Consider the following 22,610-nt stretch of genomic DNA (forward strand, 5'->3'; position numbering starts at 1 on the left):
TCTTCAATAGGAGGGTACCACTTAGCTCTAAATTTTTGTCTTTTGCTCATAGATAAGTTAGTTTTGGTGAAGTTTTTAAAACGCAACAAGGACTTGTTGCACTTTTGTATAAGCTTTGGTACTGGTGGGATAGTGAAGTTTTGAAGTTTTTATTCTCATAAGGGGAGTTATATGAATGTTACAACATTCACATTGATGCTTCCAACACTTTATATCAGATAAAATTCACCATATCTCTAGATCCTTGAAGGCGTTGCGAAAGGAGACAACCTTGCTGTGAAAGTGCGGGATAGTCCAAAGGGAGGTTTGAAAGCACTTTGAATCTTATCTAAGAGTTTCAATACCACCATAAGGATATTTGAAGCATACCAATTTGCTTCATTTTGATAGAGGAAGGCTGCAACCATATAGAACATGGAGGCTACTTCAATTTGCTATGAGACTACCTAATGTGCTGCAAGTTTGGACAGACAACACCATTTCATTTAAAAATTTGAATTCTTGAATTTTAGAAGCAATTTCGATTATTTGAATAGGTGTCTAGTAGCATTAAGTCATGTAATTAAGAAAATATTCAATTTAGTTATTGTTTTGAAGATGTATTAGTCGATAGTGAACCTACTCCTATTTTTCAGTATATGCACTAAAACTTTGATGTATTTAGTGAGAATTTTGTTGTGATCAATGATTTCGACCACCTAGAGTGGGATATTGAACCTCATGATTTATATAGAAATGAAAAACATGGTAATGGAATTTGTTGGTTAGATTAGTGAAGAACATATTTTTTGTGGACTGCATTTTTTGAAAAACTTTTCCAGTGAATGAATGAAAGTTATAAGGTGATTTGGAGGGATTCCTGTGTCAGAATCTTGGTGGTTTGTGCTCCTTTAATCTTGTAAGTTGTCTCATGTGTTTATATTTCTTAAATGTGTATCTTCTTGCTTGAAAAACTAGATGTTTAATTCAGAATTCATCTTTCATGGTGCTCTGATTTAATTTTTAAAGTTATCAATGTTTTCACCCTAAAGCAACAGTTTAGAATTAATCTATGGTATTGATTCTCTATGTTTTGTCTTTCAACTTTATACACTCACTCTCTATAGCGATTTAACATAAATTCCACCACCAAGGTTGACCACCTCTCCCCTTTGAAGTAACCTTTTCTCTCCTCATCATTTCACTCGACAAAATAGATTTGACATGACTCCATGTCCAATGGGTATGTCTCTTTTCTCATCAATAGACCTTTGAAAAAAAAATCTTACTGACCATCACACCTAGCCTAATATTAGATCATTTTAAGAAATAAAAGTGAGAGATCCCTCTCTAAGTCTAGAAGGGTTAGATTATAGCCTAAAAGTGGTATGTGGTTACCTTTGAATTTCTCTCCTCAACCTAGGGAAATTACGGAGTGCTAACATTTTGGCGTCATTGTCAGGGAGCGAAAGCTAAATATTCCCTTGTAAAACCTTGATTTGAAAATCTTAAACCTAGTTCTTGTGGGTGACAATGAGTTAGGAATCATTAGGCTAGAATTTTCACCTAAAAATTGTGTTTAAGCCTAGTTGTGATATGTTTTCTTGGAAATTTGGCTTCTAGAAAGATCCATACAAGATCACATCCATATCTTGATCCCCCTAAAGCTATAAATGATCCTAAGAAAATGATTATAAAGAAGAAGTTTGAAGAAGGTCAAGCAAGTAATAGTCCTATACATAGATCTCACACCCTTCCTGAAAGCATTGTAACAGTTGAGGACATCGATTTTGATCTGCCATTTGAACATAGCCTTTTTAGATCCAAATCTGAAACCTTTGTTTCTGAGACAATGATTGATTAGTCTAAGTTAATACCATATATCCCAACATAGAAACTTGGAATTTCAAAGTTTGATAAAGACATTTTACAACAATTTCATAAACTTGAGGACTTGGTCAATCAATTGCATAAGGCTACTGAAAAATCATCCATATTTCAGTAGATTTTTACTACATCTTTTGTTCCCTCATTTAATTTTCCTTTGATCCCTTCACATTTTTCTTCTCCTATTACATTTATTGTCTATATTCCTCCATTTACAACAACTCACCAGATTACAGATTCACCACCTCTTCCATCCTCATCATCAAGTACAACAGTGAGTACATCTACCTTTCAGACCACAATCATGGTAGCTTGTTATACCCCATTGGTCTTGCAAGCACCACTGTATGTTATTTCACTATAACACCTTCCTCCCATATCTACCCAAGCAACCGGCCAACCAAGGTAAACATGCGGCGAGAGGTCACTATGATATGATTCGACCTCCTAATTCATGTTAAGGAAGTGGAACCGATAGAAACACACCATACAGACATTCAACATCAACATTAGGACCTTCAGGAACCAATCAAACCTTTTTGCCAACCAACCCCCAGGTCCCACTGAGATTTTGGAACCACTTCACCTTTTTACACTCTCATGCTATGGGCATGCTAGCATTTAGGGACATCTAGATGCTCTCACAAGCTTCCAATCCAGCAAGGACCTTTTTTTCACAATGCTTTGCTAGTGTCCCCAGGATTTGAACCATTGTTTCAGGCCCAGAGCCTAGCTCACTACCCAGAATTTAATCACATCTTCAAAACATTAAAATAACAAGGAATTGATAGTATAAATGCAATCACTTGAATGAGACCTTAACTCGACCCCAACTAGCCATGAAAGGCATTTCGTCAAACATATCACAAATATGTAATCTACAGGTGTAAATAACATATATGATCATAGGGGTCTCATACTTAGATGAGAATCGCTACGAGACATTGATGCCTCAACATATTAACTGGAATTTCATCCATTAGGTCAAAGATACAATGATCATTCATTTACAATTAAAAACACAATGAGATCCATACCTAGCTATTGCCATAAAACACATATATAACCAACATAATAGCAGAAGAAATACCAATGAAATCGCAGCCATATAAACCATGTATAATCTAATATAATTCTCATAGAAATACAAGGAGAAATAAGCTCATATGGATGATGCAAAATCTAAACCCAGGATGGGACTTCCACACTCCACCCGAGTATAAAATGGTTGAGCCAAATATCTCTTCAACCATTCACCCCCATGCCATATTCCAAGCATGAATGTGGGATCTCATAGAACACATCAATCGAAAACCATCCAAGGCTTCCAGAGGCCATCCACCTTAACCCACCAAATAGTGATTCCACCTCACGGTCATACATCACAAAACCATCATCAAATTGGTATTTATCCAAGCGTTCCAGGGCTTCTAGAGTGCTTTTCTAGCCAAGGCTTCAAGAACTAGTATCTCAACCCATAGCTTTTATCGAACTTCCATAGCATTTGTCCAACCAGGGCTTCTGGACTAGTAAATCAACCCACCAAGGGCTTCCAGATCATTTGTCCAGCCAAGGCTTCTAGGACTAGTAACTCAACCCAAGTTGTAATAGGGCTTCCAGAGCATTTTTCCAACTAGGGATTCAAGGACTAATAACTAAACCCAAGCTAAGGAAACATGAGCACCAACAAAAAAAAAACAAGGAAAACAAATCCACAATCACCATAGCTATATAGGAAATGGCAAGGATAGGAAATCTACTGTCAATCCTAACAATCCTCCATGCCCATGAAAAATCACAATCAATAAACCACATGCATATGAAATGCATTCCAAAACTAGTGAGGAAAACATACATGCAACTCGGTACCTACAAGCAAAATCCAATGTAGTTGTTGATCCTGATGTCCTCTTGTGCTTCCTTTCTCTTCCTTTACCTTCTTGCTCCAATAATCCAAGTATGCCACACCTTCCATGTGTGCTCCAAGAAAACTCTAAGTATCCAAGAGTATGAGAGAGAGAGAGAGAATAATGAGAGAGCTCCAAAAACTAAACTAACAAAAGGTTACCAATTGATCCTCAGAAGCCTTTTTATGAATGAGACCTCTATTTTCTTCAATTTCCATTATTTTCCTTCATTTTCCTCCTGACATGCAAATTGTGACCTTTCACTTCCCTTTTCTCCTAATTTCCATTATTTTCATAAATAAATGTGCCAAAAATGCCATTTTTCCTTTCCAAAGCCTTAGCCATTGCCTTTGTCAATTTACTTAACCATTAATAACCAAATGAACACCCACACTAGGATGTCTTGCCAAACTGGAATAAGGGTCCCATCAACTGTGGTTATTATTTTTCCTTTATTAACTTTTTATTACACAGAATTTTCACCAAGGTTTTTACAACCATAGAATTATTGGAAATGCATACCTCAATTTGATGGCACTGGACCCACATAAACACAACAACACAAATACAAAATGAATGATTTTACATACCTTGAAGAAGTATAATATGATGATGTTAAGCTAAGGATTTTTCCCCAAATCTTAGTAGGGGAAGTTAAAAAATGGAATAGAGGCTTGGCAGCAGGCAGTATTGCAAATATTCAACAGTTTCATCAAATTTTCCTTTCTCGTTGGGAGGTAAAAAATAATCCACTTCAAATTCTTGTAGAACATGAAAAGTTGAAGATGGCTCCAGGAGAGTCAGTCCAAGATTATTCAAATAGATTCAATAATGTTTAAAACTTTATCCCTGCAGAAATAAAGCCTCCTCCAGGTTTGGCCTTACTTCTCTATCCAGATGGATTAGATGTTGACATGGCCTACCAAATAAGAGAAAGAAACACATCTACACTAGATGACATGCAGAAGAATGTTGTAAGTGTAGAAGAAAACCTACTGGCCAAGAAAGCCAAGTTGAATACTAAACAGAGGGCAACCATCAAGGAGGAACCTTCAACATCATAGGATATTAAGTTGGATAATATGGTGAAAAATATGGAGAAGATGACGGAGAAAATGGCTCTGACAGACAGAGTGGTTGCAAGAGAACCACGGGGAGGTCCTCAAATTAGAAATCCTAATTTTGGGAGACAGCAAATTCAAATTAAGTAGAGGGACCAAAGAAATCTAGTGGACCAACAATATATCAGACCTCCTTTTCAACATAACTATGCAGAAGAAGAGAAAAAAGCAGCAAAAGAACAAGAACAGGATCAGATTAATCTCTTTGGTGATGGAGACGTAGATAACATTTTCTTGACAAAGGAAGAACAAGATTTGTTCTTACAATCACAACAAGATGTCATGCCAGCAGAATCAAAAGACTATAAGAAACATTATCATAACATTATTATGGAAATCCACAATGAGTATAATTTGAGGAATAGGAAAGTCCCAATAAATTCTCCTAAAAAATTCAAGGCTAATATACCTTCTACTAGTCAGACAAAGGCTGATCCTCGCAAAGAAATTCCTCAAAAGCAAGATGAAATTGTTAAGGAGGTAGAAATAATTTCATCATATTTTAGTCTTGAAAATGAGATATCAAAGGTTAAAATTTATGTTCCATTAGTTGAATTGATGAAGAAGGATGCATATAAATGCCAAATTCTAAAGGCATTAAAGGTAGGAGAAGTGTCAGACACTGCCAATTTAAATGATGATCACCCGAAATTGCTTTCTGGTCCAGAACTTGAAGTAGGTTCATGGGAAGATAATGTGCCACCATTTTATGTCAGCGTTAATATTCATGATTTGATATTGCATAATTCCATGTTAGATTCAGGTGCTTCTCACAACTTAATTCCTAAAGATATCATAGATAAGCTTGGCTTGGATATAACTAGACCATACATAGACCTGTTTTCTTTCAACTCAAGAAAGGTAAAGTGTCTTGGTTTGATCAAAGATTTATGTGTCACTCTCACACAAATTCTAGCCAAGAGTGTGGTTATGGATGTGGTTGTTGTTGACATCCCACTGAAGTATGGTATGTTGTTATCAAGATCTTGGGGTGCAAAATTAAAGGGTTCTTTACAGTTGGACATGTCATATGCCACTATATCGTTGTTCGGACAACCAAGGAAGTTGTATAGGGAAAATCTCATGAAATACATGGTAAGTAGTCAAGACAAACCAATTAATTATCCTGTTTATTCTATGCATTCAGATATGGATTCATTCATTCTATACAATGATATATGTTTGGAAGAATATGCTCAAAATAGGGATAGTGAATTAGAAAAGAATGAAGGTGAAATGCTGGAAGCAAAGTCAAAATTTGATGATGATGAAGAAGGTATGTGGAACATGGATTTTGATGGTGCAGTTAGCAAGGAGGGGGCTAGAGCTAGTTTGGATCACAAGCCCCAAAGCAGGAAATTCAAAGACCTATTCTTACAAACTTTCTTTCAAATGCACAACCAATGTTGTTGAATATGAGGCACTGATTTTGGGATTGCAACTATTGAAAAAGGTTAGGAGCCAAAATAATTTCAGTCCATGGGGACTCATAACTAATCATAAAGAAAATTAAAGGTGAGTATTCGACCAAGCATCCTAGAATGAGGGCATATAGGAATGATGTTTTAGATTTTCAACAATGTTTTCCATAATACAATTTATCTATGATTCCTAGAAATCAGAATGAAATTACGGATGCGTTTTTGACCTAAAAAAGTACATTTAAGATTCCTATTCATCCAAACAAGAAGTATGATATTGAGGTAAAGCATAGGCCATTTGTACTAGACAACATCACATATTGGAAAGTATTTTATAATGATAAATAGTTGGACAATTTTATGCAATTGAAAGGAGAGTTTTCAAATTTTCATATTGATGATGGAAATAGTTTTGATAATGGAGAAGAGGGAATTGACATAAATCAGACTAGGGAAAGTCTTGACAAGCATGAGGCGGACCTTGAAGTTTTGTAGCTAAAATACAATGTGATCCCAAGAGGCTTAGTTCCTTTGAAGGAATTGATTGATTTTAATGATGTGGCTCATAAACAGAAAATACTATCTACCGGGACTGAGGTGGAATATTATATCACAGGGATTGAAGATAGACCTAAAATAGTCAAACTTTCTAAATCTTTAGGCCCTGAAGAGAAGCAGAAATATATTGATATCACGAAGGAATATCCTGATGTTTTTGGATGGGGGTATGAAGACTTGAAGGCCTATGATATGAGCATCATCCAACACACCATTCCTATCAAGGAAGGATAGAAACCATTTAAGAAAAATTTAAGGAGGACTAACCTTGTTTTGTTGCCCTTAATTGAGAAGGAAGTAAAAATACATTTTGATGCAAATATTATTGTCCCTTTGAGGTTTTCGAAGTTGTTGTCAAATTTAGTTCTAGTGAGGAAAAATATTGGAGAGATAAGACTGATTTTACTTTAGAAATCTTAATAAGGTCTCTCTCAAAGAAAAGTATCCCTTGCCAAAGATGGATCACATATTGCAGCATGCAATTGGTTCCAAAAGGATTTCATTGTTTGTCAAGGTTTCTCCAAGTACAATCAGATTTTGGTACATCCAAAGGATCAGGATAAAACAACTTTCACCACACCATGGGGGACATTTATGTATGTAAAGATGCCTTTTGGACTAATGAATGCAAGGTAAACCTTCCAGAGGTTGATGGACATTGCTTTTGTAGATGAAAAGGACAAATTTATTGTTATTTATGTTGATAACATTATTTTTTATTCTAAATTTGATGAAGATGATTTGCAGCATTTGAGGATTGTTTTTAAGAAATGCAGGAAGTATGGTATCTCTTTGAATCCAAAGAATTCCCTTTCTGGAATGGAAGAAGGTAGGCTACTTGGACACATAATTTCCAAAGATGGCATCAAAATTGAAGCAATTCAGAAGATTGATACCCCAAGGAATAAAAAGGAAGTGCAATCTTTTACTGGTAGGATTAATTTTATGAGGCAGTTCACTCCAAATCTTGTTGAGATCTTAACCATGACAAATATGTTGAGGAAATACAATTAAAGCAAATTCACTGCTGAAGAAAAGAAGGCATTCAATGAGGTGAATTCAGCCTTAACTCATGCTCCTATTTTGGCTAGTCCCGACTATATGAAAGATTTCATTATTTTCTCCTTTGCCTCAGAGCACATTATTGCAGCAGTATTGATGCAGAAAAAATCAGGAGGGTCGTGAGAAGCTAATAGCATTTTTCAATAGGGGATTAAGGGATGGTGCTCTAGAATATAACGTAATGGAGAAGCAATAATTTGTGTTGGTAAAGGCTTTGAAATATTTCAGGGTTTACATATTGCATTCTCATTAATTTTCTTTGTTCCTAATGTTGTAGTGAAGGATATTCTCACTCAAGCTGACCCAGAAGGAAGGAGAGGTAAGTGGATAGCAGTTATTTTGGAGTATGATATTGAAATTAATCCCACTAAACTTATAAAGGGTCAGGGACTAGCTAAAATGATGGTTGAGTCAAATTTGCATGCATTGGACATCAATTTCATTGTTGCTCAAGACAATGATGAAGAAGTGGTTCAACAGGTATCAAAAAGGTTCATTTATTCCCCCTAGTACACAAATATCATTTATGTTTTGTAGCATCTACAAGCTCCACCTGGTTTGACAAAGACAAAAGCATGGTTTCTTAAATTGAAAGTTGTTAAATTTTGCATATAGATCATTCTTTATATTGGGAAGACGCTGGAGGTATATTTTTGAACCAGTTGTTAGAATATGAGGTGGATAAAATAATGGAGGAGTTTCATAAGGGTAACTGTGGGGGGCATATTTTCTAGGAAACCATAAGAAATAAAATCTTGAGAGATTTTTTCTACTGGCCCACATTATTTGTTGATGTGCATAAAATGGTCTCTAGTTTTCATGAGTGTCAGATATTTGAAGGGAAGAAGAAAATTTTACCTCTACCTCTGAACCCTATTTCAGTGGAGGTGCCTTTTTAGTAGCGGGGATTGGACTTCATCAGGGAGATTCATCTAGTTTCATCAGCTCAGCACAAATGGATATTGACAGCTACGAATTATTTCACTAAGTGGATTGAAGTGATTCTGACCAGGAATACCACAGATTCAATGATTATTCAATTCCTGGAAGGTAACATTCTCTCGAGATTTGGTTGTCCTCATAATATTATCACTGATAACATTGTTGCATTTAAGTCTAAAAGAATGATTTATTTCTGCAATAGATATAACATAATTCTTGGTCACTCTACTTCCTAATACCCACAAGGAAATGGTATGGAAGAGTCCTCTAACAAGAGCTTAAACAACATCATAAAGAAATTGTTGTTGGAGAACAAAAAGACTTGGTATAAGAAATTAATCAATGCACTATGAGGAGATAGAGTAAGTACTAAGAAGTCCATTGGGATGTCACCTTTCCAATTGGTTTATGGAGTTGATGTTGTTTTTCCTACTTCCCTAGGAGTTCCGGTAATGAAATTATTGCAGGAAGCAAAGGTGGAACCAAATGATATGCAGAGGAGGATTAATAAGATGATACAGTTGCAATAGACTAGAGAGGGGGTCTACAATAACACTCAGTTGATTCAGTTTAATATTAAGAGAATTCATGATAAAAGGATAAAAGCTGATGATTTCAAGATTGATGACCTTGTGTTGAGATGGGATGCCAGGAATGAAGAAAAGGGAAAGCATGGAAAATTTGAAAATTTATGGAAGGGACCTTATAAAATTTCAACTTTTAATGGAAATAATGCCTATCTGTTGAAGAACTTGACAGGGGAACTACTTGTTGGAGGGCATGTTAATGGCAGGCTAATCAAGCACTATTTCACTTGAGTTTAGATGGTTTAAACACATCATTGTACATACCATCTTTATTTTCAGTACTGCAAGTGTATGTGTTTTCCATCATAAATTGAAGCCCGAAGTGAAGGCCCTGATTTTTTTATGAGTTTCTACCATATGTAATAAAATTCATAGTCATTCAATTTAGTCTGAGTTAGTTGGTTAAGAGTTAATAAAGAACCCAATGGATAAGGTTACTATTCTACGTCGTTCTTGGCACCTCAATGGGAGGATGACATCCCCATTCAAGCTTATGTTAGGGTCCTATGTCTAGGAGCCTTGGTCATGTTAGTCTTGTTATGTATCTAAGGTCAAAGTTGTAAATATTAGGCATGATGACCTGACTATTTGTTTGAAAAGGTCTAGGTTTATATCAAGTGTCTTGTAAAGGTGTATATTTCCTAAGAGTCCAATGTCTAAAGTCATGTGTTTTCCTTACTAAAAGGTGATCATAGGAAGTCTTTGGTCACATTCGAAAGAGTACAAACCTTATTCATTATAAGTGGGTCACCTAAGTCTAGAGACGATGTCTACCTAAACGCAATCATGAGATGATTAAGGCACAGATTTGGAGGCTCTTTGGAGTCACTTTAAATGTCATTTCAAGGAAAACTCATGATCTCAACAGGAAATAATGGTCACAAGGACAATCCTTCCTTTTTCCCAAAGCTGTGCATTTTTAAAAGGCACTGCGCATTCATGATATCCTTTTCTTATCACGACCAATGCTCTCATTTCTGCTCTAGGTCATTCTGCATGTCTATTTGAACTTTCATCTCCATTCCACAATACTCTTCTCTTCACCATTTTCATCGGAGGATCTGGTTTGCTCGATTTGTTCAGTGTGAAAGGGAGGCAGGGGTGCTACAAATTCACATAGTGCTACTATTCTCACATGTTGGTGGTCAAACCTTCCTCATAGGTGAAAATACAAGTCTATCTTTGTTCCTCATTGTTCAATGAATTCTCAAATTGTACATAGAAGATAGGAGAAACCATAAAAGTCATGTAAGAATGTTAAATTCATCATCATTTCTCTTCTAAAATCACTGTGATTTTTCCTTTACGCTGTGTTTTATCCTAATTCATTGTGATTCCACAAAGTGCATTATATTCCTCATTTGTTGTGTCAATTCACCTTTTCTTTATGTGAACCTCTACATACAATAGGTACCTTGGGTTTAAAACTAAATCAAAGCTACTTCCCTTAACTACCTATGCTTGAAAGTGTTTGAAAAAATCAATTACCTTAAGTGCTGCATTTTTGGCTTTCGCGTTGCGAATGTCTCTTTTAAATTTTCCGTCAATAGTTTAGAAATTGCAAGTTTTGTAGGGTTTTCCTGAGGATGTCTACATTGTTGAAGTTTTTATGAAAGTGCTTGTTGTCTCTTAAGGCATCATCAGAGATTTTTAATATCATAACACCTCCATTAATACACAAAACCAATTGCTCATAACCCTAAAACTATTCATTGTTGCAAAAGAAAGATTGTATCAACTCCAGAAGACTAGAAGCATAAGGGAGGTATCATTGTGTGATTTGAGCCACAAGGTGTCACAGCCATCAACGCACATACAATCATCAAAATGGATTTTGAACAGGTAGGGTGTATGAGGTTTTGTGAAAGGATTCAGGGGTATCATCTACAATTGACAAAGGAGCTTTCTAGGAGTTTTTATGGTTTGCAAGCAAATGTGGGATCATAAGTTTTCCAGTCTCTGCTCAATCAATAGTTGAAGCTACTGAGACCCCTTTGAATGGAGAGTAATGGTTCAAAGATATGGAGTTTAATTTAGTTGATTTCAAAGAATTTCTCAAACCAAAACACCAGAAAGGATATGGTTCTTCTGTTCCAAGAAGTCATCTACAAGACCATCATAGTAAATTGTTGGAAGTGATTCAAAGGTACTTCACATGTGAAGGGAGGTTCAGTAAAGTGCATCATTATCACATTAGGCTCATAATGCATTTTACTAGCAAGAAACCTTTGAATCTTCCTTATTATTTGTTTAGGAGTCTATGTAAGATGGCTAACAAAGTTCAAACAAAAGGAAATCAGATTGAAGCCAGTTTGTTTCATTTTTCATTAACTATATTGTTGGTGATAAAGGAGATTGAGAGGAAGGATCAGTCATGGCAAGAGTTTTTGGTTTCTTTAGGATGGGTAACACAATCCTCCAATAGCTATAAGACCAAGAAAGACACCCAATCAGTTGTGATTAAAGAAGCTTCACCTACACTAGCAAGCTTAGTAAAAAATCCTTTGACTAAAATCAAATAAATTGATAAGAGAAGTGTTAAGAAGCTTCATTCTCACCTAAAGTAGAAAAAGTGGAAAGGGTACCCAAAACAAGAGTCGCATCCAAGAGATTGCCTGTAGATCCTCCATCTGCACTTATTCAAGTTGTGGAATAAGAAAGTACACATAAGGAAGTGGAAATTGATGAAAGAGGCCAAAGAATTAAATAATTACAATATCAGTTGGACAAGGCACATCTTACAATAGCATATTTCTAGCAAGAGAATAGGGAAATTAGGCATAAAGTATCACAAGAAACTATTCAGCCTAGTTAAGGAGAGCCATCAAAGAAAACATTAGCACATTCTAACAAAGGCAAAGGCAAACTGGTCATTGATATTGAAGAGTTAAAGGAGGTAGTTGAGCGATCAAGGAGACCTAGAACTAGGTATGCTGCCAAAGTTCAAATGCAAGTAAAGGAGACTATTCAGCCTAAACAAAATATGGTTTTTGATGAGCAGAAAGAATTTGAAAAACTACGGGAACAACTTGAAGGAGTTCAACAACATGTAGAACAGCTTGCGTAAAAGGATCACAAGGACAAGTTGTATTTGTTTAGGCAATTAGAAGTTGTGCAACTTGTTCTTAACAAAGCTAAATACAATTTAAAGTGGACCTTGCCTCTGCATAGGCAAGTGAAAAGCCTGTATGTACAGAATTTGGTTTTAAAAAGAAGACTCATATTGGTGAAACAAAAACTCACTAAGGCGAAGCAATATGAAATAAAGAGGAAGAGAGGAAAGTTGGACATACTAAAAGAGGCTAGTACAGAGGTGAATCTTCAGCAGGATGGTACCACTCAACTCTACTTTTTTGTCTTTTGCTCAAATATGTTAGTTTTGGTAAAGTTTGTAAAATGCAGCAAGGACTTTGTTTCACTTTTGTATAAGCTTTGGTACTGGAGGGATAGTGAATTTTTGAAGTTTTTATTGTCATAATGAGAGTTATATGAAGGTTACAACATTCAAATTGATGCTTCCAACTCTTTATATCAGATAAAAGCCACCATATGTCCAGATTCTTGAAGGTGCTATGAAAGGAGACAATCTTGCTATGAAAGTGGGGGATAGTCCAAAGGGAGATCTGTAACCACTTTGAATCTTATGTAAGAGGTTCAGTGCTGTCATAGGGATATTCGAAGCATACTCATTTTCTCCATTTTGACAAAGGAAGGCTGCAACCATAAAGAACATGGAGGCTACTTCAATTTGTTGTGAAACTGCCTAATGCACTGCAAGTCCAGACAATCAGCACCATTTCATTTCAAAATTCGAATTCTTGACTTATAGAATCAATTTTGAGTAGTTGAATAGGTTTCTAGTAGCATTAAGTCATGTAATTAAAGTTGTGAATCAAATATTCCATTTAGTTAGTGTTTTGAAGATGTATTGGTCAATAGCGAAAATAATCCTATTTTTGAGTATATGCACTAAAATTTTGATGTATTTAGTTAGAAGTTTGTTTTGTTCAATGATTTTGACCACCTAGAGTGGGATATCGAACCTCATGATGTATATAGAAATGAAAAACATGGTAATGGTTCTGTTGGTTAGATTAAAGAAGAACAGACTTTTTGTGGACTGTATTTTTTGAAAAAAATTTCTAGTGAATGAATGAAAGTTAGAAGGTGATTTGTAAGGATTCCTGTGTCAGAATCTTGGTGGTTTGTGCTACTTTGATATTGCAAGTTGTCTCATGTGTTTAAATTTCTTAAATTTGTATCTTCTTTCTTGAAAAACCAGATGTTTAATTCAGAATTCTTCTTTCATGGTGCTCTGATTTAGTTTTTCAAGTTATCAATGTTTTCATCCTATAGCAACAGTTTAGAATTCATCTATGGTATTGATGCTCTATGTGTTTTCTTTCACCTTTCTACACTCACCCGCTACAACTATTCAACCTAAATTCCACCACAAAGGTTGCATACCTTGCCCATGTGTAGTAACCTTTTCTCTCTTCATCATTTCACTGAACAAAATAGATTTGGCATGATCCCATGCCCAATAGATCTTTCTCTTTTCTCATCAACAAACCTTTGAAAAAAAAAACTTATTGACCATCATACCTAGCCTAATATCATATCATTTTAAGCAATTAAAGTGAGAGAGCCCTCTCCAAGGCTAGAAGGGTTGGATTCTAACCTAAAAGTGGTTTATGGTTACCTATGAATTTCTCTCCCCATCCTAGGGAAATTACAAGTTCTAACACCATGATAGCCCTTATCTTCTATGGATCTACCGTTATGCCTTCTTTGTAAACCACACGTCCCAATTAAAGTACCTTTTTCTGAAAGAAACTGCATTTGCTAAGACTTGCATGCAACTGATGTTCTCTTATCAATCTCAATAATTTTGCTAATTGTTTGGCATGTTCTTCTTAATTTTTAGAATATAACAGTATATCATCAATGAATATAATAAAAAACTTGTCCAGATAAGGACACAACACACTATTCATCAAGCACATAAAAGTAGTTGGAGCATTAATCAAACCAATTGGAACTACAAAAAACTCATAATGCCCATACCTAGCCTTGAAAGTTGTCTTGTATGTGTCCTCTTCCTTGATGTGTACCTAATGATATATGGATCTCAGATCAATCTTCGAGAACATTGTTGCTCCCTTCAATTGATTGAGCAAATCATCAATCCTCGGAAAATAATACTTGTTCTTGATGGTCACCTTGTTCAACTATTTGTAATCAATGCACAACCTGAGAGTACCATCCTTATTCTTCACAAACAATATTGGTGCACCCCATGGTGATACACTTAGCCTATTGTATTCCTTGTCAAGCATTTCCTTCAACTGCAACTTCATCTCTACCAACTATGGAGTGCTCAACCTGTATGGTGCCTTTGATGCTAGTGCTTCCCCTAGTACCAACTCAATAGAAAATTCTACTTCCCTGTGAGGCGGTAATTCTAAAATCTCTACAGTAAATACATCTTGAAATTGTTGTAAAACAGAGTACCTGGAAAAAAAAACATATGCATCTTAAACTTCCTTACCTTTGTCACTAGAAATAAGTACCACAAATAACAAACACATTTTCTTTGATTTTGTTTTTCCTTCATAGTTATCAGCATCCTAACTAATGTTGCTTTCTTCTTACCCTACAAGACTCTCTGATCTCCATTGTCATCCAAGAACTCAATAGATTTGTAATAACATTCCACCTTGGTCCTATGGAGATACAACCATTCCATACACAAAATCATGTTATATGAACCTGTTGTTCCCTACAACAACCCCCCATTTCATAACATTTTTATCACAAACAATTTACATATGAAATGGGTCCCTTTTAAAATTTTTAATTGGCATTAATAAACTTGTTCCGATAAGGTATGATAATCAAATGAATTTGTGCATAAAACCCTTGTTGAACAAATAATGAGCAATTTTTGAGGTTAATCGCAAAGTTGGTTACCATCTTGGTTCTTCCCGATGCGATATCGCTATCGGCCATCGGCGATAGCCAATGCACACAAAGCAAAAGCACATACCTTTTCCCCGATGCGATATCGCTATCGGCAGTCGGCAGAATCCTACGCAGTTTCATAAGACGTTCGTATCCTTTCCCCGATGCGATATCGCTATCGGCATTCGGTAAATCAATTGATATACATTTCGGGATTATGTTCGCGCGCTAATACAATGTCGCAATCGGCGTTCGCTAAAGATCTTTCCCAAATGATAATGTCATTCACACTTCCGATGCGATGCGATGACGCTTAATGATGACCTCAGTTTCCAAAAGGTGATTATTTCAAAGCATTAAAGTTATATTTAAATCCGATGTGACAAAAGCTCAGATTTCAAAATGCCGTTAAGTAAAGGGATAAGGTAATGCATGCGTATTTAAAGCTCTGCCCCTTCGAATTAACGAGCAATTACGATTAGACCTTTGAAAAAATCTATTGCACGCTTTAAGGGGTCATTCGGTTTAATAACTTAAGTAATGGTCATTTATGGAGCTGCAGGCCGTAAAGTCACCATCATTACACATACGGTGCCTTCTCAAATCATTAGATCCGCAGCCTCTTTTAGAAATAATCTCACCACGCTTCAAATAATATATCTATCCCGTTATGGATTGTCATTGTTATTTCTTTGTTACGATTTCTCTTGCATTTGTGTAGAATTCAACTGTCGAGAGAAGTCTGAATATGATGGGAAAGAAGTTCAAGAAGGTGGCAGGTTCTACTGCGACACCTGCCTCAGGCCAAGCTGCTACAGTTTCAAAGAAAGGCTTAATCTCAGATACTACATGCACTGGTCTTACTGGTACTACATGGCAAGGGACATACAATTTGCTAGAAGCAGAACAACCAGAAACGACAGTAACGGAGGCAAGTGTAGATGAACTAAGAAAGTCTGAGGCAACTCTTAAAGATTTGGCTGACTCCTTTCTGCACAGAATAGCAGCCAGAGAACAAGTCTTGCCTTATACTGATGTGGTACGTTGGGCAATTGAAGAAATTACTCTCACTAATAGAACCTTCCATACTAAGGATGGAAGGATTTTCGGTTCCTTCAAGCCTGACGACTTGAGACGGATGTATCATTTGCCCAATCCCGAGCAAGTCTATAACAGAGCCTTTGTGGAGAAATTCGCCAGAGAGAATGAATCACCAGCCGAACCTCTCCGAGATTGGAGGCAAAATCCAGCAAAACACAAGCAGGATATGTCGGGTAAGTACTCCAATGCTTCTTTGGCTTCACCTTACTGCTATGTTGGAATTATGATGTGTAGATTATGGGGATTTCATGATTCTGCAAATATCCATGTTGATATGGTTCCCTTAATGGAAGCGGCCGTCAATAGTATAATCATGGATTGGGCCACTATTCTGTCTGATAAGTTGGTCTAGCTATTCGTGAGTTTAGGGCCAAAACCAGAGTCACCGAGAGAAAAATCCCACCCTTCTATTACTCTGCCTACATTATGGATACCCTTTGTTTTAATTCTGAGTTTCCTGTCCTTGGTTGGAGATGGACAACCCATGACCCAACACCTATTCATTTGTATCATCGTAAATTGTGGAAACCCTCTCACAAAGACCATTTGTATCAAATTTGCAATGGTTTTATGGTTCCCATTCACTATTCTATTTTTGACAGACCTATCCCCAGAATTTCTTATGAAGCCTCTTTTGACCTACCAGCCGTAGCCCATTGGTTCGGCGAAGAATATTTTTCCTATGTCAGAGTTTTTGGAAGCAAGGCTAGGCCACATGTTCTTCCCTTGTACATCCCAGACAAATTGTTAGCCCGAGAAATCTCCTATCAGATCATGTCTGAGGGTGTCACACAAACTCTCAAAGAAGAGAAGAAGAGAGGATGGCCAGCTTTTCCTTTGAGAATTGGAGTTTACACGCTGCTAAATTATAAGCATGCAGAAAAGGAAGCAGCAAAACTCCAAACGGTATCTCTAGCTTCTATTCCCAACAGACTCTATGACCCGAAAAAGACTTCTTTCATTGCCTTGGAACAGGCTAAGCTGACAAAGGTTGTTCATCAAGAAGACCAGTTTGACGACCTGTTCATGGGCACCGATTCAATAAGCCAAGTCAAACAACTTGCTGCAATGAGATATGAAGATGTGGAATTAACTGAATTTAATAAACTTAGAAAGCAAAGGTTGCAAACTTTGCCTCTAGATTTATTATCCACAACCCCAGCTTCATCCTCAAGCGAGCCTGATCAGCTGGAAATAAATTCACCTCGTGTTACAACTAGAGAACAGGAGGAAAGGCAAAACAAGCTGCAGGCAGAAAGGCATAGAAGAGAACAAATAGAAAGGCAGCAAAAAGCTCAAATTGAACAAGAGCAAAGAAGGCAAAGGGAGCTAGAAGAACAGAGGAAAAGAGAGGAAGAAGAAAAAGCAAAGAAAGAACTGGAAGATAGGCAGAAAAAGGAATTGGAGGAACAGCAACGAAGAGCACAAGAGGAGCAACAGCGGGAGGCATTCGAGGAGCAGCAGAGGATTGAAAAAGAGAAAGAACAGAGTAAGCAAATCTCTGCTGATACTGAATTGATTAAAGAATGGAACCAATTCGATTCCATTATAAGTGGTAAGGAAGCCTCCAAAGACTCAGATGCCTCAAAGACTCCCGATACTATGTTTTCTCCGGTTCTTGAAGGAACCAGCGGCCCACCCATGGTACAGAATGTTGAGGAAATTACTCAAGAATCATATGATCAAATTGATCTTCAGGTAGAGGAAATTCCTCCCCTAGACATTTTCTACAGCCCTAAGCATAGAGCCGTTGTAAGGCGCTCAAGAAAGAGACGAAGGATTGATCAACTTTCTGTTTCAATTGAGCAAACAGTCACGGGCAATGTCGTCTGGAAGGGAGAATTAGATCCCTCTGAAGATTTGACAAAGCTGTCGCAATTTGCGGGAGCTTATTCAACGGCAACCATTGACAAAGCATCCGAGGTAAGTCTTCTTTTGAAGACTAAAGAGCATGAGGCATATGCATTGCAAGCAGAAGTGATAGAAGCAAGGAATAAGGCAGCACAGGCAGAAGAACAATTGCTGGCCCAACAACAAGAGAATCATTTGTTAACCCAGCAAATTGAAAAACTGAGGATAGACCAAAGTGACATTCAAAAAGCACAAGAATTGTCAGAAGCATTATCCCAGTTGGAGGCATCGAATGAGCTGTTGTTGAAATCTAAAGAGGAGCAAATAATTCAGCTGTCAACACAGCTTGAAAGTATCAAAGGTGCCAAGAGTATTGATGATTTCAGAACAGAGGCAACTCTCATAAACGGCGCATTGATATCTCAGACCAGACTCTTGTGCCAACAACTAGTTGAAGCTGAGATACTTTGTGACACATCTACAGTAGTATGTGAGCAAATCGAGAAAGCCAGGGGTAACTTGGATCAGGCCGAAGAAGATATAACAGAGTATATTGAATGGCAAGACACTCCAGAAGGGAAAGCGGCAAATTTTCCCCGAATCTGTGTAACATACAAAGACATACTTTTCATGGAATGGAACACACAGGTAATGAAGGCAGAAAGGGCAGCATCCAGATGCAAAACGATTGCCAGAAACATGATCAATCTAGTCAATGATACATTGTACTTGGCAAACATGATTTCACAATGTACACCTGGAAACATAACAACCGCCAACATGCTGGAGCACAGGAATTATCCTGAGCTGGAGACACAAGGGCGGTTAATTGCTGGAGTAAATACCTTGACCGCCGACGCATACTGGCTTTTCCTGATTAAACCACATTCTCAAAGGTCGGCTCTTAACTGCCTAACAGATGCTCTCCGATACCTGATTGCCGATTTCCGAGATGCCACATACGATGCACAGCTGACTTCACGCCTCAATACTCCACCAGAAGTAGAGCCAATGCTGGCGATATGTCAGCGAAGGAGTAAAGGCAAAGAGACCTCTGACTGAAGCATCGCCGCCGACTGCCGAATCACCCAAATGCACAATGATATTTGTTAATGCCGATTTAGTTGTTTTTCAGTTTTAGATATTTAGATATTTTTAGATTAGCATAGTATTTATAGACCCTTTCATTGTTTTGGAAAGGGTCGTAAAATTTTGTAAAAGACTTAAAGGCTGAAGTTTGCACTATTGTGCTTCAGTCTATATTCTTTTTGAAACTCGACCACTGGTTCTTAATTTTACTTGGAATGTTGTTTTAAGTAAATTGTGCACTATTGTCGTTTTCTTGGGATGCTTTCTGGTTAGAAGGAAGGACTGCGACATAGCGATTAATATATTGGATTGATCAAACAGCTTGCATGGTACTATTATCTGTATCTGTTCTTTTTTCTATTATATAAATTGTTGTGTTATTACTTTGCTATTATTGATTACATGTATGCGATATAACAGCAAATCTGCATTTCATATCACTATTGAATGTTTTGTGATTTGTTATCTCTTTTACTCATGTATGTAACAATGATATAAATGACTGAGTGCAGTAATTCGCTATTATCGCTCTGCATAACTATTTATGCAGAGCAATCTTAAATGTTTTAAACATTTATGCTTACTGTTAGTGACATCTATATGCCTACCATTAAGCATAGGTTATCAAACGCTGCATTATCTGAATTGATAAGTCCCGGGATTAGCTTATAGTTATTATATTTCTTTTATAGTTTAGTTATTTGTTTATTATCACTTCATATCGTAAATCATTCATCCATCCCGTTTACTTATAATCTTTGGGAAACTGGTCCCATTATTCCCAGTCGGAGCCACTATTCCAAACGGAAAAGGAGCTGCACTAAGTTCCGGACCGGGTGGTTTCCCCGATGTTGTTGCAACGAATTTCAGGGCATCAACATTTTTGGCGCTAGAAGGAGGGCTCAACTATGAATGGCAAGTAGGTCTAGGTCCACAAACCATTCTAAGAGTAATTCCCCCTCCAAACCCTCTTCTCCTTCTCAATCACATGCTGGTTCTCCAGCACATGATCAAGAAAAAGAAGAATCAACCACCACTGCTCACACCCATCATATTTCAGAACATTTAAGTCTTGAATCCCCTGAAGTTCAGTCTCTTATCCATAAACTTCAGAGCTTCTCGATTTCGCCTCAGAAATCTGAAGTATCACAAAGCAGTGTGACTTCGCAGTTAAGCTTATCTCATCCACTTTTCAAAGTGAAAAACTTGGTATTGAACCTACTGAGTTTCCTTTACCAAAAAGGAAAAAGGCTAAAAAGATTACTGAAGTATCTGATAGTGAAGATCTTTCTTCCATATCTTCCATTTCCACTCCTCCTCTGCGAAGCCAACCATCCACTCCTTCATTACACACTGTTGTTTGTCAGGGAATAAGCACTACAGCATCTCAAACTACTCACTCTTCAACAACTTCTTCTCCTCAGTCATCTGGAATACCAATAGTAGTAACAACTAATATCGCCAGCATAATGGCAGATCCATGGACTACGCCAGGCGCAGTCAATATGCCTGGACCATTACATGATCTACCTGATGCTCCCGAAAAATGGTTGCCTAAATTCAATCCAGATAACGGAACACAAGCTGAAGAACATATTAACAATTTCATGTTAGCAGTTAACTTAAAAGGAGTGACAGAACAAGATGTTGTTGTCAGACTTTTCCCTTATACTCTGCAAGGATCAGCAGGATCCTGGTACTTCTCTTTACCTTCTAGTTCTATTACCAGCTGGACTACATGCCAAGAGCAGTTCCTTACCAAATATGGAGATGACAGGTCTCTGGTGACTTTAATAAATGACCTCTCCAATTTGAGAATAGAACATAGGGAACCAATAAAGGAGTTTAATGCTCGATTCAACAAACTCCTAAATAAAATCCCCACCGCTTCGAAGCCAAGTGAACAAATCAGGAGCGAATGGTATATTACTGCCCTCCCTTCCAACATAGCCATTTTTGTTGACAGGGCTGGCAAACCTACCTTAGCCGAGAATATGAAGGAAGCACTTGCCGTTGAAAAGCGTATTAATGCTTTAGAGAAAAAAGCAGCCTTAGAAGATAGAAAATCCAAAAAAGTTTCATTTAAAGAAGATTCTAAGAAAAAGACCCCAAAAGACCCATACGACATGGAAGGTTTACAAAAGGTCCTCAAAACATTGTCTAATGAAATGGTTGAGATTAAAAAACAGGTGGCTGAAACTTCGAACAAAAGACCATTTAGAACTTTCAAGAAAACTGAAACAAAGCCACCCAATGTTATATCTAATGCAGACTCTGAACAGGAAGAAGAAGAAGAGGAATCAACCTCTCAAACGGATGATGAAGAAGAGGTAGTTGAGTGTCACGGCATGTGGGATTTCATACTCCCAAATTCTGACACCGAGAATCAAGAAGAAGCATTTCCTGTTACTACAAGGAGCAAAATCGCTTCTGAACCTACTCAAACAACTACAAAAAAGAGGAGTGCAGGTGCTGCCACACCAAAAGAAAAAGTTCTTCCAAAGAAATCTCCGGTAGCAGCTCCTCAAAACCAGCCTCCCATTTCTAACTCTCCTTCAACATCCAAGACACTAGTATTATCTGACTCCATGGAGTATAATATTGTTGATGATATGAAAAAGACTAAGGCAAACATAACCATGTTTGAACTAAGTAAGTTAAAACATCAGCAGAAATTGCTCCTAAAAGAATATAACGCTGTCCCCTCTTCCCCTCTTCCCAGTTCAAAAGCTGCTAATGATTCAGGACATCCCCCTCCAGATATGGTCGAAGCTACCGATTCGGTTCTGATCGGAGATAGATCCAATTCTCATACCCCACCTTTCTTGCTCACCTATGAAATCTATAATCGAAATCTACATAAATGTTTAATTGATTCAGGGGCTTCATCCAATATTATGCCAGCTTCAGTTTGTTCTAAACTGAACATAGAACCCCAGAAGTCCGCTATTCATATTGTACAGTTAGACAGAACCAAAGTGCAGGTTATAGGAGAAATTAATTCCGTGACTATCAGGTTGTCTGCTGATCCCAGAATAGTACAGAGAATAGATATTTTGATTGCTGACATACCTGAATTCTATGGTTTAATTCTGAGTAGAGATTGGTCTGAGAAACTGCATGGATACATTTCCACGGATT

Source organism: Pinus tabuliformis, chromosome 7, assembly GCF_031772625.1.
Source record: "Pinus tabuliformis cultivar Carrire ecotype Pingquan chromosome 7, CPIR1, whole genome shotgun sequence".
Lineage (NCBI taxonomy): Eukaryota > Viridiplantae > Streptophyta > Pinopsida > Pinales > Pinaceae > Pinus > Pinus tabuliformis.